This window comes from Mustela erminea, chromosome 2, assembly GCF_009829155.1.
Source record: "Mustela erminea isolate mMusErm1 chromosome 2, mMusErm1.Pri, whole genome shotgun sequence".
Lineage (NCBI taxonomy): Eukaryota > Metazoa > Chordata > Mammalia > Carnivora > Mustelidae > Mustela > Mustela erminea.
In genome coordinates, this window is record NC_045615.1 from 57,238,183 (window position 1) to 57,259,304 (window position 21,122).

The window sequence follows — 21,122 nt, forward strand, 5'->3', positions numbered from 1 at the left end:
AGGCAGAGAGATAGGCAGAGGGGAGGAGGAAGCAGGCTCCCGCTGAGCAGAGAGCCTGATGTGGGGCTCGATCCCAGGACCCTGAGATCATGACCTGAGCTGAAGGAAGAGGCTCAACCCACTGAGCCACCCAGGTGTCCCAAACTCAATTTTTAAATTTAACACATAGTATCTGAAATATAAATCTTCAAAATGATCTTTCACATAGCTTTAAGCATCACAAACACCTTGTTCACGGATGGAGAAGATACTATTTTCTCCATCTTACAAATGGAAATTATGACTCAGAGAATAGCTGAACATCAATCCCAGCAACAGTAAGTGGCAAAACAGTGACCAGGATCTTCTGACATAAAGTCTAGTTCTTCTACCCCACACATTCTACTTTTCAGAGTAGAATGAGCTTGTAGGAGGTTTTTTACGACAGAAGAAATGTAGGAACCACAGGATGCATGATTATTTTTTCTTTGCGAAGGGGTTTTTTACATTACAGCTCACCTTGACAGAGATGACTGGGAAATTCCCGCTGCCTTCTTTCTCCACTTTGTTCAAAATACGGCAGATTCCTACAGGAATCACTTCTTCCTGTCACATAATTTCTTGTTCCTTCCAGAAAACGATGTATACTGGGTTTTTAAAGTTTTTTTTAATTTAAATAATTTCTACTTAATGAAGCCCTAACATGGGGCTTCCCTGATACTAAACTTCTCTTTCCACTGAAATAACCGTAAAACTGGAGAAAACATATGAGGCAAACTTTACAGGCGAGGGAAAGAGGCAGCGAAGAACTGAGATCCACGAGATGAGGGAACACATTAAAAGTTAGCATTATTGGGGTGCCTGGATGGCTCAGTGGGTTAAAGCCTCTGCCTTCGGCTCAGGTCATGATCCCAGGGCCCTGGGATTGAGCCCCACATCGGGCTCTCTGCTCAGCAGGGAGCCTGCTTCCCCTCTCTCTCTGCCTGCCTCTCTGCCTGCTTGTCATCTCTGTCAAATAAATAAATAAAATCTTAAAAAAAAAAAGTTAGCATTATTTTCACCCCTGTTTTTGCCTATGGGTACTTTCAAACCAAATTGCAAAATGATGGAGACCAAGAGAAGTGGGATTGCTGAGCTGAGAAGGCAGAGGTTAAGAGTACAGGTGGCCAGTGTGGTTGGAATTCATCAGGCAAGGTACCAGAGAGGAGGGAGCTGCTCAGAAGAGGGGTTCGTGGTATGAAAGTCTTCATGGGGATTTGCCTTGGGTTCTTTTTTTTTTTTTGGTGGGCACCAAAGCAGGGTTTATTGAGGGATGGTAAGATGATAGTACAAAGCTCCCAAAGGGGGAAATGACCCAAATGGGTTGCCCTTGCCTCAGGTTTTTAATTATGCATGGGCAGCATGACACTTCTTGAAGCCTAGCGGAGAATGGCAACTGGGGATTAAGTTGAACAGGGTTACTGTGGGCATAAATCCCTGGAAGACCTGGTCTAGCCTGAGCGGAGGGAAATATATTAGCACCATGGAAATTTCAGTGAGACCCCCAGAAAGGGATCATATTTTAGGAATAATTACTGTGTGCTAGTGAAAGGGCTACCCCTTAGAAATTAGGAAATATCAAAGTAGACATACCTTAACAAAGCCTAACATCAAGCTTGAAAGGATTAGAGGATCTTCCAGTAATTCAAATACCTACCACAATAAAACTCAAATCTTTTAAAAAAGAAATAATTTAAACTTCCTACAAAGCAACATCCATAATGTTTAGCATATAATATAAAAATTTTAGACATACGAAAAAAGGAAGAAAATATGACTTATAATAAAGAGAAAAAGTAGCCAATAAAAACAGATCTCGAGAAGACCCAAATGTTGGACTTAATCAGAGAACTTTAAAACAATCAATATGTTTAAGAATTAAATGAGGAGATACACATAATGAGTAAACAGATGGGAGTCTCAGCAAAGCAATGAAAATACAAAAAAGAAAACAAATGAAAATTCTAGAAAAGCATCTGGAATGAAAATTTCTTTGGATGTGTTTAACAGTGACAGATGTTACAGAAAAAGGGGTTATATTGAATTTGAAGACAGATCAGTAGAAAGGAACCCAACTGAATAAGAAAGTGTGGAAAAACTTTTTTAAAGAATAAAGAGAAGCTCAGTGGTTTATAAGACAATGTCAAAGATCTAACATACATGCGGCTGAAGTCTCAAATAAAGAGGACAAAAGACATACGATAGAAAAAAAATCAGAAAAAGTAATAGCCAAATATTTTTCAATTTTTATTTTTAAAAAATCAACTTATGATGCAAAATAGCTCAACAAATTAAAAGTAGAATAAATACAAAGAAAACCACTTGTTAGCTCATTATAATTAAACTGCCTGAAAATTAAACAAAAAATCTTTAAATCAACCCCCCAAAAATTAAAAATGAAGTTAAAGAGGAAGAACTATAAGAATTATATCTGTCTTCTCATCAGGGACGCCTGGGTGGCTCAGTTGGTTAAGCAGCTGCCTTCGGCTCAGGTCATGATCCCAGCGTCCTGGGATCGAGTCCCACATCGGGCTCCCTGCTCCGCAGGGAGCCTGCTTCTCCCTCTTCCACTCTGTCTGCCTGTGCGCTCGCTCTCTCTCTCTCTCTCTCTCTGTCTCTCACAAATAAATAAATAAAATCTTTAAAAAAAAAAAAAGACTTCTCATCAGAAACAACAGAGGCTAGAAGACAATAGAAAGACATCTTTAAAATGCTGGGGCATGAGGAGATCTCAACCTCAGTTATACAGAGAGCTAAAATACACCCCCACAGGTGCCTGGGTGGCTCAGTCGGTTAAACACCCAACTCTTGATTTTGGCTCAGGTCATGATCTCAGGGTCCTGAGATTGAGCCCTGAGTTGGGCTCTGCACTAGGTGTGAAGCATGCTTGGGATTCTCTCTCTCTCTGCACAACCCCCCACCCCGTCCTGTGGGTGCACATACTCTTTCTCAAATACATACATATATAAAATATGACCCCAAAATAAAGGTGAAATAGATACTCTCAAGTACATGAAAAGTGAATAAAGTTACTGAGAAAACCACTACATGATATGCTAGGGGAAATTTTTTAGGCTAAATTGAAACGATATCAGATAAAAACTCAGATCTATAGGAAGTAATGAAGAGCACCAGAAATATAAATAGATTGGTATATATAAAAGGCTATGGTTTTTCCATTTTATTGATTACATTGAAAGATAAGTGACTCTTTAACATAAAAGAAATTTATTTGGGGTTTATCTGTGTGTAAGAAAAATACATAACAACAATAACACAAAGTACAAGGATATAAACATCTTAGAGGCCTTAATTTCTGATGTCTAAGATTTGTTTTAATTAAGTGCCTATTTACCATGCTTAAAGTTTGCCATTTGTTATGTTAGTAGTCAAACAGAGAACTAAGGAAATAAAGGACATGGTCATTGACCTCAACTTACAAGGAGATCAGAAAGCAAAATGCACAACAGTGATACCCCTTAGCAATAATTACATAGTAACGGGCAGAAAGTCACAAGAACAGACAAAATGCCTGTTTTCCTAGGGTTCAAAGGGGTGATAGAACTCACTTTAGCTCATCTGTAGACATTTTGTGAAATAGGAAGGGGGGAAACCAGGTTTCCCTTCATGGCTGATACCTGCACATCTATGTGTAAAGCTGGAATTTCAGCCTCACCCCAACCCTCAGTGGGCAACTTTGTGCAGTTAAACTAAATAATTGAACATCCACAGTGGCTCTGATCTGAGTAGACAGAGGTGGGTTGGAAAGACTGCTAGGATCCTGAGCTACGACCTGAACAAGGAGTTGGACATCCTCACATCCAAAGGGAAGAAAATAATTCTTGCCTTAATTTTCAGAAAGAGCTTCGAAGGATCTCAAGCCTGGTGTATTTTTGGAAGTTTCACATCCAGCTTGATTAAACTTTGCTTTGCCTTTCTATTTCAAACAATCTTATGGGGATGTTTTATATTTCATCTTGAAATTTCACCTTTTTAGGAGAAATTATGGAGGCAGGTGTTCAAATAAGAGAGAAAATATGAAAGTTTGCACTTGTTAATTAGTATCCAATATTAAATAACCCAAATGAGTATTTTTCTAAGCAATAACTCAAAGGAATGATCTTTAAAGGAGTCTTTCCCCCTTTTCCCATTGAACACACTCATGTATGCATGCACACATACTCTATCTGTGCTAGTACAAATATTCATTTTAAATTTGGCAGCATGATTACCTTTTAATGAGATAAATCATCAACTGCCAAATTAGGAGTTAACAGTTCCTGCCATTTGAAACTATCATTTGTTTTTTTGAAGGGCATAGAATTTTTAATTTTTAGGGGTGTCTGGGTGGTTCAGTCAGTTAAGCATCTGCCTTTGGCTCAGGTCATGATCCCAGGGTCTGGGATTAAGCCCCTGTAAGGCTGTGTGCTCAATGCGGAGCCTGGTTCTCCTTCTCTCTGCCTGCCGCACCCCTACGTGTGCTCTCTTTCTCTTGTCAAGTAAATAAATAAAATCTTTAAAGAAAAAAAAAGAGTTTTAAATTTTTGAACCAAAGGGAAATATTGTTTGCATCTTACAGAAAATAAACACAAATTTAAATTTTTTAATTATACCCTCAAAATTAATAATTATAAAATTATTCACCTAGGGACGCCTGGGTGGCTCAGTTGGTTGGACAACTGCTTTCGGCTCAGGTCGTGATCCCGGAGTCCCGGGATCGAGTCCCGCATTGGGCTCCCAGCTCCACGGGGAGTCTGCTTCTCCCTCTGACCTTCTCCTCGCTCATGCTCTCTCTCACTGTCTCTCTCTCAAATAAATAAATAAAATCTTAAAAAAAAATTATTCACCTATACTATTGTATTTTGGAAATAAAAAGAATTTAAGTGAACTTTAAAATACACAATCCTCTCACGTAGAGATAAGCAATGCTAATTTTTTTGTTTTCCATCTGGTCTATCATTCTGCATGAATAGATACATCCAGACAATAGCATAAAAAGTTACTTTTAACTTTTGGATAATATAGAACTAAGTAAAAGTTTTAAGTCTTTTCTTTCATATATTATTAAAGACCTTTCAAACACATTATTCTAGGTATTTGCCATAATTATTTATCTGGTCCCTACTGATTATGGCCTCCTCTTATTTTTGACCCTGCACAGTACCCTCTCACAAATAATAGAGCTGATCTTAGGAACTAATAAGGTACTCCAGAAATAGAGTGTGACTTCCAAAGAAATGTGATAAAAGACATTATAATTTCTGCCTTGCTCTCTGTTGGATTATTCACTACAGGAAAAGCGACTGACACGTCATGAGGACGCCAGCATTCCTACAGAGAGGAATTGAGGCTGTCTACCAATAATTTGCCAGGTATTTGAATTACTACCACAAAAGTAGATCCTCCCACTTAGTCAAGTTCTCAGATGATTACAACCCTGGCTGACATCTTGAGTGTAACCTCATGAGAGACTCTGAAACAGAATCACCAAACTAATCTGCTCCTGGGTTCCTGGAATTGTGAGAGTAATTATTTACTGTTTGAAACATCTAAATTTGGGTGCCAGAAGTGGGGCACTACCATATCAAAAAATCTAAAACATGGGAGCAACTTCACAACAGCAGGAAGGAAAGACTTTGAGAAGTGAAAGCATAAAATGTACTGAAGAGAATGTTAGCAGAAGCCTGGTGACCTTCAAGGACACTGCTGGTGACAGCTTGGAGGAAAATCTGGAAAATATGACTAGAAACTAGAAGGTAAGAGATTCTTGTTAGATATGACAGAAAATTTAGCAACACCGTCACATGCAAAAAAATATTTTAAAAAAGAAAAGAAAATACATCTAATGAACTAAGTGATCTAGCTAGAGAGATTTCCAAGCAGAGTGTTGAAAGTGCTCTTGATTTCTTCTTGCCGCTGGTAACAATATGTGAGAGAAGAAATATGCTGAAGGAAGAACTATCAAACAAAAAATAATTAAGACTTTCTTCTGAAATTTTCTGAATGACAGAAAACACTAACATTGTAAAATGGCTTCCAGGCAAAGACCAAATTCAGGGCTCTTCCAGGAAAACATGATCTACGGATGAAACTGAGGCTGCAGAACTTGTAACATTGTAATGATTAAGAAAACTCTAAGGGTGTAATTCAGAGAACTCCAGGACTTCTAAGAGACTTAAGGGTATTGTCCGTCAGCAATTTCAACAAAAACCTGAGGTAGAAAATGGCTTATCTTGTAGAGATGCAATGCTTTTGTCTAATGAAATGAACCTCACCTACAACTCTTCTCCAAGTGACCTACGACGCCTTTTTAAAAAAACTAGTATCAGTAGAAATACTACAGGTTGTACTGAGGGGATGGAAACCATCCAAAATGAACCCCCTACCACAATGAACAGAACTGATCGGTACCACAATGAACAGAACTGATCGGTACCACATAGGATCCTGTGAAAATAAGAGTGTGACTTCATAAAGACAATGCAGTTTCCACCTGGCTTTCTCTTGGCTCACGCATTGTGGGAGAAACCAGCTACCAAGCCCTGAGAGGACACTCCAGTCTTGTGGGGAGGTCCATGTGGTGAGGACTTGATACTTCCTGTCAGCAACCGGCTCTGTCGCACCAGGACTGTGCGGGAGCTACCCTGGAAGCAGCCATCGCAGCCCCAGGCAAGCTGCAGACTGCCACAGCCCTGGCCAATCTTTCCACTTTTTTTTTTTTTTTTTAAAGATTTTATTTATTTATTTGAGAGAGAGTGAGAGAGAAAGAGAGAGAGCACAAACAGGGAGAGAGGCAGAGGGAAAAGGAGAGGCAGATTTCCAGCTGAGCAGGGAGCCAGATGGGGGACTCGATCCTGGGACTCCGGGATCATGACCTGAGTGGAAGGCAGACACTTAACCAACTGAGCCAGCAAGGTGTCCCCTGGCCAACCTCCTGACCAAAACCTCATGGTATATCCTAAGGTGGAACTATCCAGTTAAGCCTCTCCTGGTTCCTGGCCCACAGAAACTGTGTGAGGTCATAAATGTTTATTGTTTGAAGCCATTAAGTTTTAGGGTGCTTTTTTGTGTATTAAAGAATACAGCCTGATTTTATCCTATGGGTGTATACCATAATTTGTTTAATCCTTCTTCAGTGTTGAACATTTAGATTGCTTCTGAGTTTTCATCATACAAATACTACTACTATAAAAAGAAACTGATAATACATTGTTATTAATCTTACACTGTCTCTAAATTCTTAGATATGCCATTGCTACATACGAACTATGTGTGTTTCCAGCTGCATTATACAAGGGTATGCATTTTTCTGCAAGCTCAGCCATGCTTATTTTGGGGGGGGGGGGATTCTTTTTTTTTTTTTTTTTTAAAGATTTTATTTATTTGAGAGAGAGGAGGGGAGAGATTGAGAGAATGAGTGGGAAGAGGGGGAGAGGGAGAAGCAGGCTCCCTGTGGAGCAGGGAGCCTGACTCAGGATCCTGGGATCTTGACCTGAGCTGAAGGCAAATGGTTTACCCGCAGAGCCACCCAGGTGCCCTCAGCCATGCTTTTTAAAAGCACAAGACAAGAATACCCACTATCACTGTTCTTATTTACTGGAGTAAAACAGACTTAGAAAAGAAAATGAAATTAAAAGTGTGGAAGTTAGGGGTGCCTGGGTGGCTCAGTCAGTTAAGCATCTGCTTTTGGCTCAAGTCATAATCCGGAGCTTCGGATCAGGATGGATGGAGTCCCGCATCAGGCTCCCTGCTGAACAGGGAGTCTGCTTTTCCCTCTGCCCCTCACCCTGCTTGTGCTCTCTCTTGCTCTGTCTGTTGCTACCTGTCTCTCCCTCTCTCACATAAATACATCAAATCTTTTAAAAAGTGTAAAAGTTAGAGAGGAAAAATTTCAATCTCCACTACTTTCATTTGACATAATGAGTATCTGGGAAGCCCAAGAGAAACTATGAAACAACTATTATGAATGATGAGAGAATTCATTAAGGTAACAAGAGTCCAAAGCACTGCCTCTGCCCTCGGTGCATTCCACAAGCTTTGAACAAAGGTCTGACCAAGTGTCTTCATTGGCAGTGGCAGGACAAAAAGAGAGCTGCTTCTTAATTATATCCTACTGAACTCATCTCATTCAAGATACAAGTTGCACACACAGAGACAATAATTTTAGCTGTGGAGGGCTTGAGTATTACATGCCCAGTGTGTGCACACGCACTTAAGATCCCCAGTGACAGCCAGGGGTGGTTGCCACTGATGTGCAAACTACAATCAGCAGGAGGGAAATAAGGGAGCATCCGGGGACTGAAGCAGTTTGTCAGTCTGAACCCACTCCTCCCTGTAGCGTCCTGCACCCTTCACATAATTGTTCTCTGAGCCAAACCAGTCAGGTCTTCACTGCTATTATCTGGCCTCCTGCTAGTATCGGAGCCCCTGCTGAGTCAGTCGTCCACTGTTTGCCCCAAGCTCTTACTTGGGGCAGTTTCTGCTAAGTGACTGGGTTCCTATCCCAAAGGCTATGTTCGAGCCTAGAAGCCCAACTAGGTTTCTTCTCGAAGCCGAAATTCACAAGATTGTGTGTTGGCCACGTTCAATGACCCGTGGTTTCAGGTCTCAGGAGCTGGGGGGTGGGGGGGGGTGGACCTTGAGGCTGCATCACAAACCAGTGTCTCCCTATGAAATCGACCCTCCTTTACCAAGTCAACCAGCAAGCAATAGATTTAATCAAGAAGTGTCACCTTTGCTCCTCGAAGACGTCAGTGATAAGGAAAAAGGATAAAAGTGGGGAAGGGAGAAAGGAGAGGGAAAGGGCAGACCGAGTGAACCAGCAGCCCTGGAGCAGCCTGTACCGTCTGTGATCTCATCTGGCCCTCGGGCGTCCCCCTCCAGGCCAGAGCCCTCGCAGAAAAGTTTTGCAAACAGCTGACCTTCCTGCCACGTCTGACAAATACTCCTAAGGCTACAGCGCGTTAAAACATAGGCAGAGGTTGGGGTGTTCATCCCTGCCGTCTTCTCCCACATCAGAGAGCAGGGTACTCGGAGGGCGCCCGCGGCGGAGGCGCCGCAGGCTGTGGGTGGAGCGCTGAGTGAAGGAGGAGGAGGCTTCAAAGGGCTTTTCCAGCACGCACACAGCCCAGGCGGTGGTCTGCAGGTAGAGGCCCCAAGTTGCCAGTAGCGAAAATGGAGACAGGAGGTCGTCTGTGTGCTTTCTCTGAAGTCAGCTACAGAGATCAGACCCTCCAGCTCTCAGCAAGCGGACGTGGGGGTCGTGAGAACATCTCATTCTTAGCTTGGAGAGAGCCACATTGAGCGCCTGCATGTTTACTCCTAATAAACGGCACCCTGGGCCCATAGAGAGCGGCGCCACTGAGTTTACACGGTTAGAAAGCAGAGAAACGTAGGAAAGTCATCCTCAGCATTCAGCCTTCTGTGAGGCTATTAAAATCTCACATCCTGGGATCTCCAGAGCATGAATTTTCCATCATAGCTTTACAACACCTTACCCTCTCTCCGTCTCTCCCATGAGATATTAAGTAATTCACAAAACAGATTTATAATTATTTTTATTTCAATGAATATATGGCATATCACATTTGGTGAGTCAGAGAGAGGAAATTTGGAATAAAAATAGGATCTTGTGAACTGAAGAAAAAAAGTTGAGAAGCACGGCTCTGTAGATAAGTCTGACATATTAACTGGATATAGAGCAGAAACATGCATCAGTGTCCTTTCTGAAAGTCAAAGATGTTTTAATTCTTTGGGGTTTTAGCCGTGATTCATACTGAATTTCAGAAGCACACGTCTCAGGCCGTGATTCAGTCAGATTCAGCTTCTTCTGCGTGCTCGGCACTGAGCTGGGCACCTCTGATCTGAGAGTAAGAGTGCACGTCCGCGGGAAAAGGGACTAGAAGGTCGCACTTTTGCTATTTTGCTAGCAAAAAGCCGTGCACCACATTAGTGCAGCAAACATCCTGGAGAGCTCATTTAAGGGCTAGGGCAAAGCCCCCTAACCCCCCAAATACTGCTGATTGGCAAAGGGTTTTTAAAGCATTATTACCTATTGCTTTGTCATTCATAATGTGTATTCAGAAATAGCAGATTTACTTCCCCAATTATGTTTTGCTCATGCAAATATTAAAATTAGCCTGTATTCCCTGACCATCTTCAGAGGAAGAGGTGGATTTAGAAGCATGCTGGGCAGCAAGATAAAAATGGGTTCAAAATACCTAAGTCAAAAAAACTTCTCTGCCACGCCCCCGCCCCCCCCATTCCTTCCTCTCCAAGCCTTTTTTTTTTTTTCTTTCATTCTTTCTTAGAAATTATATATGGCTCCTTAGGAATATGGAAAAATGTTTGTTGCAATTTTTATAAAATCATGGGAGAAGGGGGGAAAAAAAACCCACTTTTTAACTTTTTGATCCTCCTATGAGGGGCCAGACATTGGACTGTTACATAAATTATCTTTTAATTGTCCTCAAAGAGGACTCTGGCTACCTCCATTTTGACCTCAAACTTGCTAATTGATTAAGATATTTCCAGCTTCTCAAGCAAAAGACCCTGCAGGCAAAGCATCCCGTGACCAGAACCAAAACTACCCCTCCAGCAATAAGGACTACTGGAGTCAGCAAGACCCCCATTTCCCCCCCCACCCCCGCCCCAGTCCCACCCATCTCGCCCCATTGAGTCCAAGACAGTGACTGACTTGACCTTCATTGCGGACTTATATGTACCCACCAACCTTTGTCCCACATTTCCTTATGTAAAACTGGAAGTATTTTTGGCACTTTGGAGATGGCCTTTGAAACTCTAGTTCTCTGTCTTCCTGGCATTGGCCTTACTGAACTACATTCTTTTCTTGTTTTACCACCACTCCTCTTTCTGCCTTTGGATTTTGTCAGCAGCTAGGAGTCAAACCTGGTCTGCTTGGGACCCCAGGAACCAGGGGCCCTTGCATCTCAGCGCCCCAGCTACGTTCCTGGAACCTTTGATGGAGGTATTGTCCTCCCAGTTTAGAGACAAAGAAACTGAGGCACCAAAGCATTTGCATAACCAGTGAAAGATTGAACCAGAATCTGAGTATTGATCCACCAACTTGAAGACCTATTTCTTTCTGCTACCCAATATACTATAATCTTTAATACTCCATTTACCAATGGCCCAAGAGAGAAACATGCAAAGGAGAGAACCAACCATTTGCAGAAAAGGCTCTTAAGCCTTTTTTAAAAAAGTGTTCATTTATACTCATAATGATGTAGGAAAGATGTTAGGGTTCAAAGCTGATGGCCAAGAAAGAATTCTTGAGATGTCTTGGGTGCAAAAAAGGTGATTTTATTAAAGTACAGGGAAAGGACTCATGGGCAGAAAGAGCTACACCGGGGTCATGAGAAGTGGCCCCTTTCCAGTCGGGAGGGGGTTAGTGATAGCACAGGTCTCTAAGCATTTTTGGAAGCAAGGTTTCCAGGATCTTGAGGGGGCTAACTATTGTTGGGAAAAGGTCATTTATTACTGTCTAAGAGAACCTTAGTCATGAGACCCTTCAGATCTATATCGGTGAGCCACATGCTTGGGGGATGATTGCCAACACGTATCTTGGTGGGCGCCGGGGGTGGGTTGGTTAGAGATAAAGAAAGTTTCCAAAGGCATTTTTATATGTTAAAGTAGACTTACAGAATCCTGGCAGGGGTGGTGGGGGCAGGGATTGCCTTTCACCCTTAGTAAAGTATTAACATCAAGGCAGCAGAGTCCCTAGAGGAATGTGACTCTGCCGGTTTCAGGGACTCGTCAGTGGGCTCTGGATAGTAAGGACATTTAATGAATTTTCTTCTGACTTTGTTTCTCCCATAAATAAGAGAAATGGGAATTAAAACTTCACTTACCAATGATGTATCAGAGCGGAAGAACATTTGGGGTCACCCTGTGGCAGTGACTGGGGGACACAGGGCAACAGCTGCTCTGGGGGCCCCTTGGCAATTCCTACCAAGTGACTCTTGTTTGGGTTTACCCTTCAGGTCTATTTCCGTTTGTGAAAAATAACATATGCACAAGATTATGGTGCTGCCATGATAGCAAAGGACGGAAGCAACCAGATGTGTGTTAATAAGAGGCTTATAAATTATGGTCCTTCATACAAGGACTTCTAAACAACTATTAAAAAATGAGGATTATTATTGACATAATTTGCTAAGTGAAAAAAGGAAGATGTGGAACAAATGCTATGTGGCTCAATCTGTGTGAAGGAGAAAATATATACAAGTTTCTGTATTTAACTAACTATTAAGAAATTACTAACCTTGGGACACCTGGGTGGTTCAGTCGGTTAAGCATCTCTTGAATTCGGCTCAAGTCATGAGCTCAGGGTCATGAGATAAAGCCCTGTATTGAGTACTACACTGGGCACAGAGCCTGCTTAAGATTCTCTCTCCCGGGGCGCCTGGGTGGCTCAGTGGGTTGAGCCACTGCCTTCGGCTCAGGTCATGATCTCAGAGTCCTGGGATCAAGTCCCGCATCGGGCTCTCTGCTGAGCAGAGAGCCTGCTTCCCTCTCTCTCTCTCTCTGGCTGCCTCTCCGTCTACTTGTGATTTCTCTCTGTCAAATTAATTAAAAAAAAAAAATTTAAAAAAAAAAAAAAAGATTCTCTCTCCCCCTCTCCCTCTGCCCACTCCACACCCTCTCTTTAGGGAAAGAAAAAAAAAAAAACCTTGGTTGCCTGTAAGAGGGAGCTGGTGGCAGGGAGAATGACAGATTTATCAATGCAATTCCTTTGTGCCTTTTGAATTCTGAAATAAGTCAATGTGTAACCTGTTTTTTAAAATTTTCTTTTTAAGGATTTTATTTATTTGAGAGGGAGAGACAGAGCATGAGCAGGGGGAGAAGCAGGCAGAGGGAGAAGTAGGCCCCCGCTGAGAGGGAGCTCAACGCGGGGCTTGATCCCAGGACCCTGGGATTATGACCTGAGCTGAAGGAAGATGCTTAACCAACTGAGCCACCCAGGTGTCCCATAACCTATTTTTGTGAAGTAAAAATTAAAATAGATACAAATTAATCGTTGTTAAGAACACCATATTTCATCCTGAATAACAGAAGGAAGACACTGGTACCAGTTGAAACCTGAAAGTTGTGCAGATTGATACAAAATCCCCAGCAGCAGCTTTTTCTCTGGCTGGTCTTGTCTTTTGGAGCTACTTCCTTAAATTGCTGGTAAGGCTCCGAGTTGAATGCTTTGCTTTCTTCTCCTTAAAATAATAATATTATAACAAGGATGAGAACAATCTATGGAAGGGCTGCTCCTTATAAAACTCTGAGCTGAAAGCTTGGGTTATATCAGCACATTTAATGTTCACGATAACCCTATACAGTGGGCATATCAGTCCCATGTTAAAGGTGAGAAAATCCGGATTTGGACAAATGACTCTTTTCTATTTTAATTGATTTCCAGATAGTAGTAAGCAACTGTTTTCCAACGTGCACAGCCGCATGGCTTTGAGAGGAAAAAGATAAAAAAAAAAAAAACAAAAAAAGAAAAAGAGTCCTTTAAGTCCTTTAAGAATCTACCACGTCACGCAGAAAATAAAGATTTTGCCGCCAAATTTGTTCCACAGAAATTATTCTAAAGGACTCTTCTCACATTCAAGTGCTGCTCAGTAAAAATAGTCTGAGGATTATATAAGAGAGACTAATGTTTTAAAGCAGGAAAAATCCCATACAACTGCAGCAGCCCAGGACTCCTCTTGTGGTCCCGTCAAGTTCTCAGCTGCAGTGTGCACAAAGCAAGTGCTCCTCTTTTAACACAAAAAGAAGGAAGTTCTTTTCTCACCACACTGTGATAAAAATCACCTCGCACGTCCCCTTCACCACCCTACCATCCCCACTTGCCTGCAGCATCTCCTCACAAGGTAGGGAGTTCAAGATAAAAGCGTGACATACTAAAAGGTACATCAGAAACTTCCCGCTAAAATAACCCTGGGATTTTATTACTGAAGTAAAGACAACAGAATCAATCATTCAGCCTTGAGCTTCCCCCCACCTCCTCACTGCAGAGGAGGCTTGGGCTGAAGTCACGGAGCTTGCAAGAAATGCTTGCAAAACCGTTCAATTCCCCGGTGCCCCAGCTGACAGCTTCCTTACCCCACGCTCTCCAGCCTCCGCACTCTTAGCCATGAATCGCATCACACCTCGCCGCACGCTCCCAAGAGAAGGACCGCTGTGCTTACAGTCAAAGGCAAAGCAGACTGAAAACAGCTTTCCCATACAGTGGCTTGGGGGCTCTTGGTGGGTTTTCAGTGTGATGAGGGGACTGAGTTGGAATCCCAACATCTTGATGATAATAACTCCAGCTGCTGTTGGCGAATGGGAAGGACTGGACTACTCTGGGGGCAGGACATGGTGTGTGGAGCACAGAATAAGGACGTCATAAAAACCAGTTTATTTTTCCTTTGGGTTTGGTGGATATGGATCTTGTGTATTGCTTCCACGTGATTCTGTCTGGGGGGGGGGCATATTATAAATCACTTATTTCCAGCAAGGCATGGTCTGAGGCATTGAGGTTGCGGGCGAATATAAAACCAAATCCCCGCCTCCGAGGAGGTTAATATTCTACCAGATGATGCAGAAATATATAGAGAATTACAAAATAATTCGTCAGGTAAGGGATACAAGACATGGACAAAAATCAAACCAAATAAAGGAGTGGGAGTTAATGAGGGGTACATTCTAGTTAGGGTCCCCTCAGAGGAGGGGCCGCCTCCAAAGAGATTGGAATGACGCCTCTAGTTACCCCGGGAAGCAAAGGTTATGAGCCGATTCAAGCCGCTGGGAAGGTGAAGGCAACAGGATCTTGCATCAGCCTGAATTCGCAGAGCAAACGACAATGGTGACAAGTCAAGGACACCTTCCTTTGGCTTAAGGGATCAGAGAAACTCACTGAATAAATTTGTCCGTCTAAGTGGTTAGGATTAAAAATTATGATTTTTAAAAAGATTTTATTTATTTATTTGAGAGAGAGAGAGCACGAGAGGGATGCAGGGCAGAAGGAGAAGCAGACTCCCTGCTGAGCAGGGAGCCCAACATGGGGCTCAATCCTGGGACTCCAGGATCATCACCTGATCTAAAGGCAGATGCTTAAATGACTGTGCCACCCAGGGGCCCCAGGATTAAAAATTTATTAAAAAGCCATACTTTTAAGTGCTTCCCTAACCAGGACAGCTGTCTAGGTAACTGGAAAAGCAGACACCCAGCACTCAGAGTCAAGCTGTCGCCAGACCCACAAACAGTGGGCGTGGATGCACTGTAACTGAGTGGTTAAGGAACGCTGGGGTAGGAAGCCTAGCTCCCTTGTTGCTAACTGCGTGACCTCAACAAACCTATTTAAATTCTTTGCGCTTCAGGTTTTTTTATTGCAAAATAAGGATAATAAAAGTTCTCACTCTTAGTACCTTCAGTGACCACACTGGGTGAGTAGAAGGACTTGATAAGACAACGTACACATTTTCCTTAGCACAGTGCCTGGAATATAGTACGTGTAAGCAAGCCTTGAGCTGCCATGACAGAAACTCTCACCGGCGCTGCTGTTCCGACACCCTAGAGAAACTCACACTGCCATTGAAGGAAGGGGCAGTGCCCTTTATCTCAAAGCAAAGCAGCACTGTTGTGTCAGAAATTAAGAACAGCAAGGTACATGCATCCCTGTGCTGCTATTCTTCTGGGAAAAGCTGTGACCAAAAGCCCACTTTACCCTATCAGTGGACACACCTGCTGGTTCCTTCTACCCTCTTCTCGCATTTTTTAAAAAGATTTTATATATTTGTCAGAGAGAGAGAATACAAGCAGGCAGAGAGGCCAGATGGAGGGGGCGATGGAGAGGGAGAAGCAGGCTTCCTGCTGAGCCGGGAGCCCAATGCAGGGCCTGATCCTAGGACCCTGGGATCATGACCTGAACTGAAGGCAGACACTTAACTGACTGAGCCACCCAGGTGCCCCTCTCTTCTCACTCTTGACAAGGGAGCTTTTACATGCCTTAAAGAAAAGTCCTACGGCTTAGATGAAGGAAGCCCAAATGGGACCACGGCAGATTCATTGGAAAAACAATAGTCCACAGAGTCACTCTTTCCAAGACGCTTCATGCGCACTGGGTCACCATGTCTGCTTTCCTGGCCTTCATGTTCTGCTTTGTGACTCACTGATATGCAATGAGACAGCCCACAGAATAAGCAGGTCAAGATGTTGGTGGGTCACTAGAGGACAAAGTGTCCATCAAGGCACCCACAAGCTCACAGTCTGTATGTCTGCCGTAACTGTGAGAGATACTCATACCTGGAAGGCATAGCCCACACCTCAGCATTCGGGGTCCTGTCAGCGAGAGGTTAATGTATGTATGATGTTGAAAGGCAGTTAATGTATGATGTTGAAAGGCATCTTAGCAGCTTATAGGTTCAACCACGAAAAACATCAACATGTAAAACCACCAGTGTAACCAAAGCGAAGATGATTGGTCGTCTTTATGAATGATAAGACTGTCAGCCAAGACCACCATGAATACACAGAACAATGTTATTGACAAGCCAAACCAATATATGCAAGTATATATAAAAACACATTACACGTCCTAATAAAAACTCAACACTGATGTTTATAATAGGAAAGGACTGGAAAGAGCAAAATGTTTGTTTTATGTATACATCTAAATTCAAATACATCCACCTGAATCGAACAAGATGTCATCAGTTTGGCTTCGCCGGGCGCGGTGGCGCGCGCCTGTAGTCCCAGCTACTCGGGAGGCTGAGGCAGGAGGATCGCTTGAGCCCAGGAGTTCTGGGCTGTAGTGCGCTATGCCGATCGGGTGTCCGCACTAAGTTCGGCATCAATATGGTGACCTCCCGGGAGCGGGGGACCACCAGGTTGCCTAAGGAGGGGTGAACCGGCCCAGGTCGGAAACGGAGCAGGTCAAAACTCCCGTGCTGATCAGTTTGGCTTCCTGTGCTAAACTGAAAGATTTCAAAAATCCAAACCTACTTGTCAATCTAATTGCTTTCCTTTTAGGCCTATAATTAAGCCATAACCTCACGTGAACACCCACAAACAATTTATATTTGGAACTAGAACTATCAAAAGTTACACAATTTGCTAATTTTCTTAATATTCTTCCCTCCTATGGATCTTTGCCAGCATCCTGTCGTTTCTAATCGACAGCGTCCGTTTGGCAGCTAAACCAAACAGGAGCCAGTGTTTGTGGCAGGGGAAAGCAATCAGCACAGCCATTCATTAGCATCCTGCTCACACATTCATTGTCAGCTATAAATATTTGCTTGGGCTAACCTCTGCCACCATCGATGGAGCCATTACCACCTGTAACTAAGTGATATATTTGCAGAGTCAAGCTTCTGGCGTCTTACAGCTGGGACTCCAGAATAATCAAAATGTTCATAAACTAACACTTGAGTCCCAGCAGAGTGTCTTGCTCAAGATAACAAATGATGATCCTAGGCAAAGCCACGACAAGTCGAACTGATTCATGAGTTTCACAATTATGCTTCTGGGCTATGTCCATTAGCTTTTGTTGAAAGCTTTTCCACTTGCTACTGGGGACACTTTCAGGGGACATTCAAGGACACAGTTGGAACTAGACATTGGCAGTTTACTGCAGGATTCTGGGGGGAACCCCACATCCTGCTAAATGCAACCTGAGCTGTTGGTGCCCCGCCCAGATTCCTATCCAAGGCAGGTGCCCCCTCCCTCAGCTGCTCTAAGTGGTAGCTGCTAACAGCTCAGGGCTGCTCCCTTCTGGAGAGGATGGCCCTCCACCAAACCGCAGCCATCTTGACCTGGAAGCTATGCTCTTCCCCACCCCCGGCGAGTCACTTACTGGCATGGAGCACAAATGGCAAGCTGCTTCTCTCTGCGAAGGGCTGACTGTCTCTGTGATGAGATCCATGCTCCGGAGTTTCCCCTTGGGGCCAGGCTGAAGCTAATCTCCTGAGCCGACTGCATTCTTGCTTAGTTTTTCTCCTTTAACGTGTCCTGGTTCTCTCCCTAGTCTTTTCCTGAGAGGACTTGGGGAAAAAGAAAAAAAAAAAGATCACTTGAAAAGGAACTCCCACCACAGGCTCTGCTTTGAGGGAGCCCTAAGACAGTAAGAACTTCTCTTTGGCCGAAATGGGACTGTGCTCCCGCCAAAACACACCATGAACCTTAAGCCCCGCCTCTTGAACTCGTGGCTGTTCCTAAATACTTGAAACAGGTGAGTCTTTTCACTTGTGGTAATCTAGAGAGAGAGACTCAGTCCAAGGACATCCCTAACACCTGGCAGAGTTCTGTCGGAATTCCTCATCTCAACCCTGACCCACAAAACCCTTCTCAACCTTTCCTAGTAATCATTAGAAAAAGACCCAAAACCCAGTAGAAAAATAGGCATAAAAGTCTTAATAAAAACAGCCCGATAAAATGGAAATAGGGACAGAAAACAAGAGATGCTCATCCTTCCTCATAATAAGTGAAATACAAAAATTATGAGGATATACTATTTTCAACTATTAGACTAGGGAAAATTCAAAATATGATTTTCATTCTGTTTGTATATCTAGTCCAATGATAGTGGGTTTTCCCCCCTTGTTACAAATGAATTGTTGGTCTAAGAGACAGCCCTGTGGAGTTCCACTGTTGGGAAATGAATCTGATAAAGCTCTAGAAAACCCTGTATGGCTGTGGGTAAGAGGAGAGGGTCAATCTTAATTATTAACCCAAACATCTGCTTCCTCAGCAATGTTACATGTTATATTATGTTCCTTCCCCAGGTCTTAAAGAATGTGCTGTTTTCCTTAACTTCTCCTATTTGTCCTACCCAGGCAAGAATCCTTATTGTCACTTTTATCTGTTTCTCGCTTTCACCTGAAATCTTTCTCTCTTTAAGACCACAGAATGGATCACACCCTTCAGTTTGTCATATTTTTCCTACCCGTCTCATGGCAAAGCAGGATTAAATGGGCTAAACATCTTCCCCTCTCACTCCGTGCCTGCTAATTAGGTATGTACTGTCTGTTTTCTCACAGCGCTAAGCGGTTTAATGCATTACTTCCCCCAAATAGTCCCTTCCTCTCTCTTAGAAGGATTGCTTCTCTTCACTCCAATCGTGTCAAGTTTGGTCTTGTAACTTGCATCGGCCAGTGAGCTATGAGCACAAGGGACATAAGCTGTTTCCACTCAGAAGCGCTAAGACCCAGCATGACCAAATGGGATGGAACATCCATTCCTTTGTATCTGACTCCCACACCACCCTATTCTTTTCTCTCATCGTTTCCCCTCCTGCAAGATCATCCCAGATCAGTGCATCCTAAAAATGGCTTGTTCCTTCAGCCTGGGTCCTGAAACGAAGAGAACACACAGAACAGAGGCACAAAGGACACAAAACAGGAGTGAGAAATAAGCCATTATGGTCTTAAGCCTCTGAGCTTTGGGAGTCATTTGTTATCACTGTATAATCTAGCCCAGGGGTCTGCTAAGTCTATAAACTCCAGAGCATCTCACTTTTTTCTATATCCCAAATAGCACCCAGCATCATCTTTTGCCTCCAGTACACATTCAATAAAAAATAGCTGAACAGGGAAGCCTGGGTGGCTCAGTTGGTTAAGCGGCTGCTTTCGGCTCAGGTCATGATCCCGGCGTCCTGGGATTGAGTCCCACATCGGGCTCCCTGCTCGGCGGGGGGCCTGCTTCTCCCTCTGCCTCTGCCTACCACTCTGTCTGCCTGTGCTCACTCTCTCTGATAAATAAATAAATAAAATCTTAAAAAAAACATAGCTGAACAAAATTGTTCTCTTTCCCTTCGCCTTCCTTTCTGAACAATTTAGTCTAAAAGCCATTATGAGGGGCCATGGAAGGGAGGGGTTTTGTGAAGGCGTGAAGAGATGTGGTGGCCCAGAGCAGGGTGTCAGAGAATGAGAAGGTGAGAAGATGAAATAAGTAAATATACTCTGGGTGATGGGAGTCGGGTATCTCATTATCAGGGAAGGGAGTTACATATATGGAAAGGGAGAAAATTATAATGAACCCTACATTGTTGGATTAGCATGGAAGATAGTACTGTGAACACGTAGTTTTCAATATATGTAGATAAACAAATATAATTGTAAATGTGTGTATATATATAAATTTCCTGCCTGTTCCCTGAAAGGGAGAAATAGAATAGCCACAATAGAAATAGAAATAACCACACCTATCACCCAGCTCTTCATTCTAAATATCATTCTCCACTAGGAGCACGGTCGGGGGGGGGGATAGGGGAGTGTCGCTGGCGGTGAGAGGCTGCGGGGAGCTCCGTCGGTTAGTGTCCAACTCTTGATTTTGGCTCAAGTCTTGATTTCAGGTCCTGAGATCAAGCCCTGCATTGGGCTCTGTGCTCAGCACAATCTGCTTGAGATTCTCTCTCTCCCTCGCCTTCTGCCCCTCCCCCCACTTGTGCACACACATGTGTGTTTATTCTCTAAATAAATAAAATCTTTTATAAATAAATAGATAAATATCATTCTTCAATAAAGGAATCAGGGATCCTTGGGAAAATAGCTGGTTCCAGAGGTCAAACAGAAAAAGTAAACAATGAGCCTAGAATATGTCTTATTCAGCCATAACTAATAAGAAAGTGCTCAAAAAAAAAAAAAAAGATGGGCACATGTCAAAAGGAAACAGAAACCAGTTTGAAAAGGCACCCACTGGCTAAGTCAGAGAATCAAAATAAATAATGAGAGTAATGAATTAAAACACATGAAACAATGGCAGAATCTATTATATAAATACATAAATATTTAGGTAGACAAATGGAGAAACTGAAGGTTTCTGAAGGAGAAACTGATGAGGAGTAGAATATTTACATAATCTCTAAGTACCGCCCCTCAAAATACTCACTAATTACTAAGGAAACACAGTAAAAGGATGCTGGAGAAGGCTAGCAAACACTTTGTAATCAAGTGATCCAAGTTAACATGACAAGTAATGAAGCAGAGTAAAACATGGGTACTGAGACACTGCCAGGGGCTATGGTACCATGTCCACAGTGGTCCCGCCAAAGAATCAGAATCCAAGCCTACTCGTGGGGATGCATCAGACAGACCCAAATTGAAAGATCT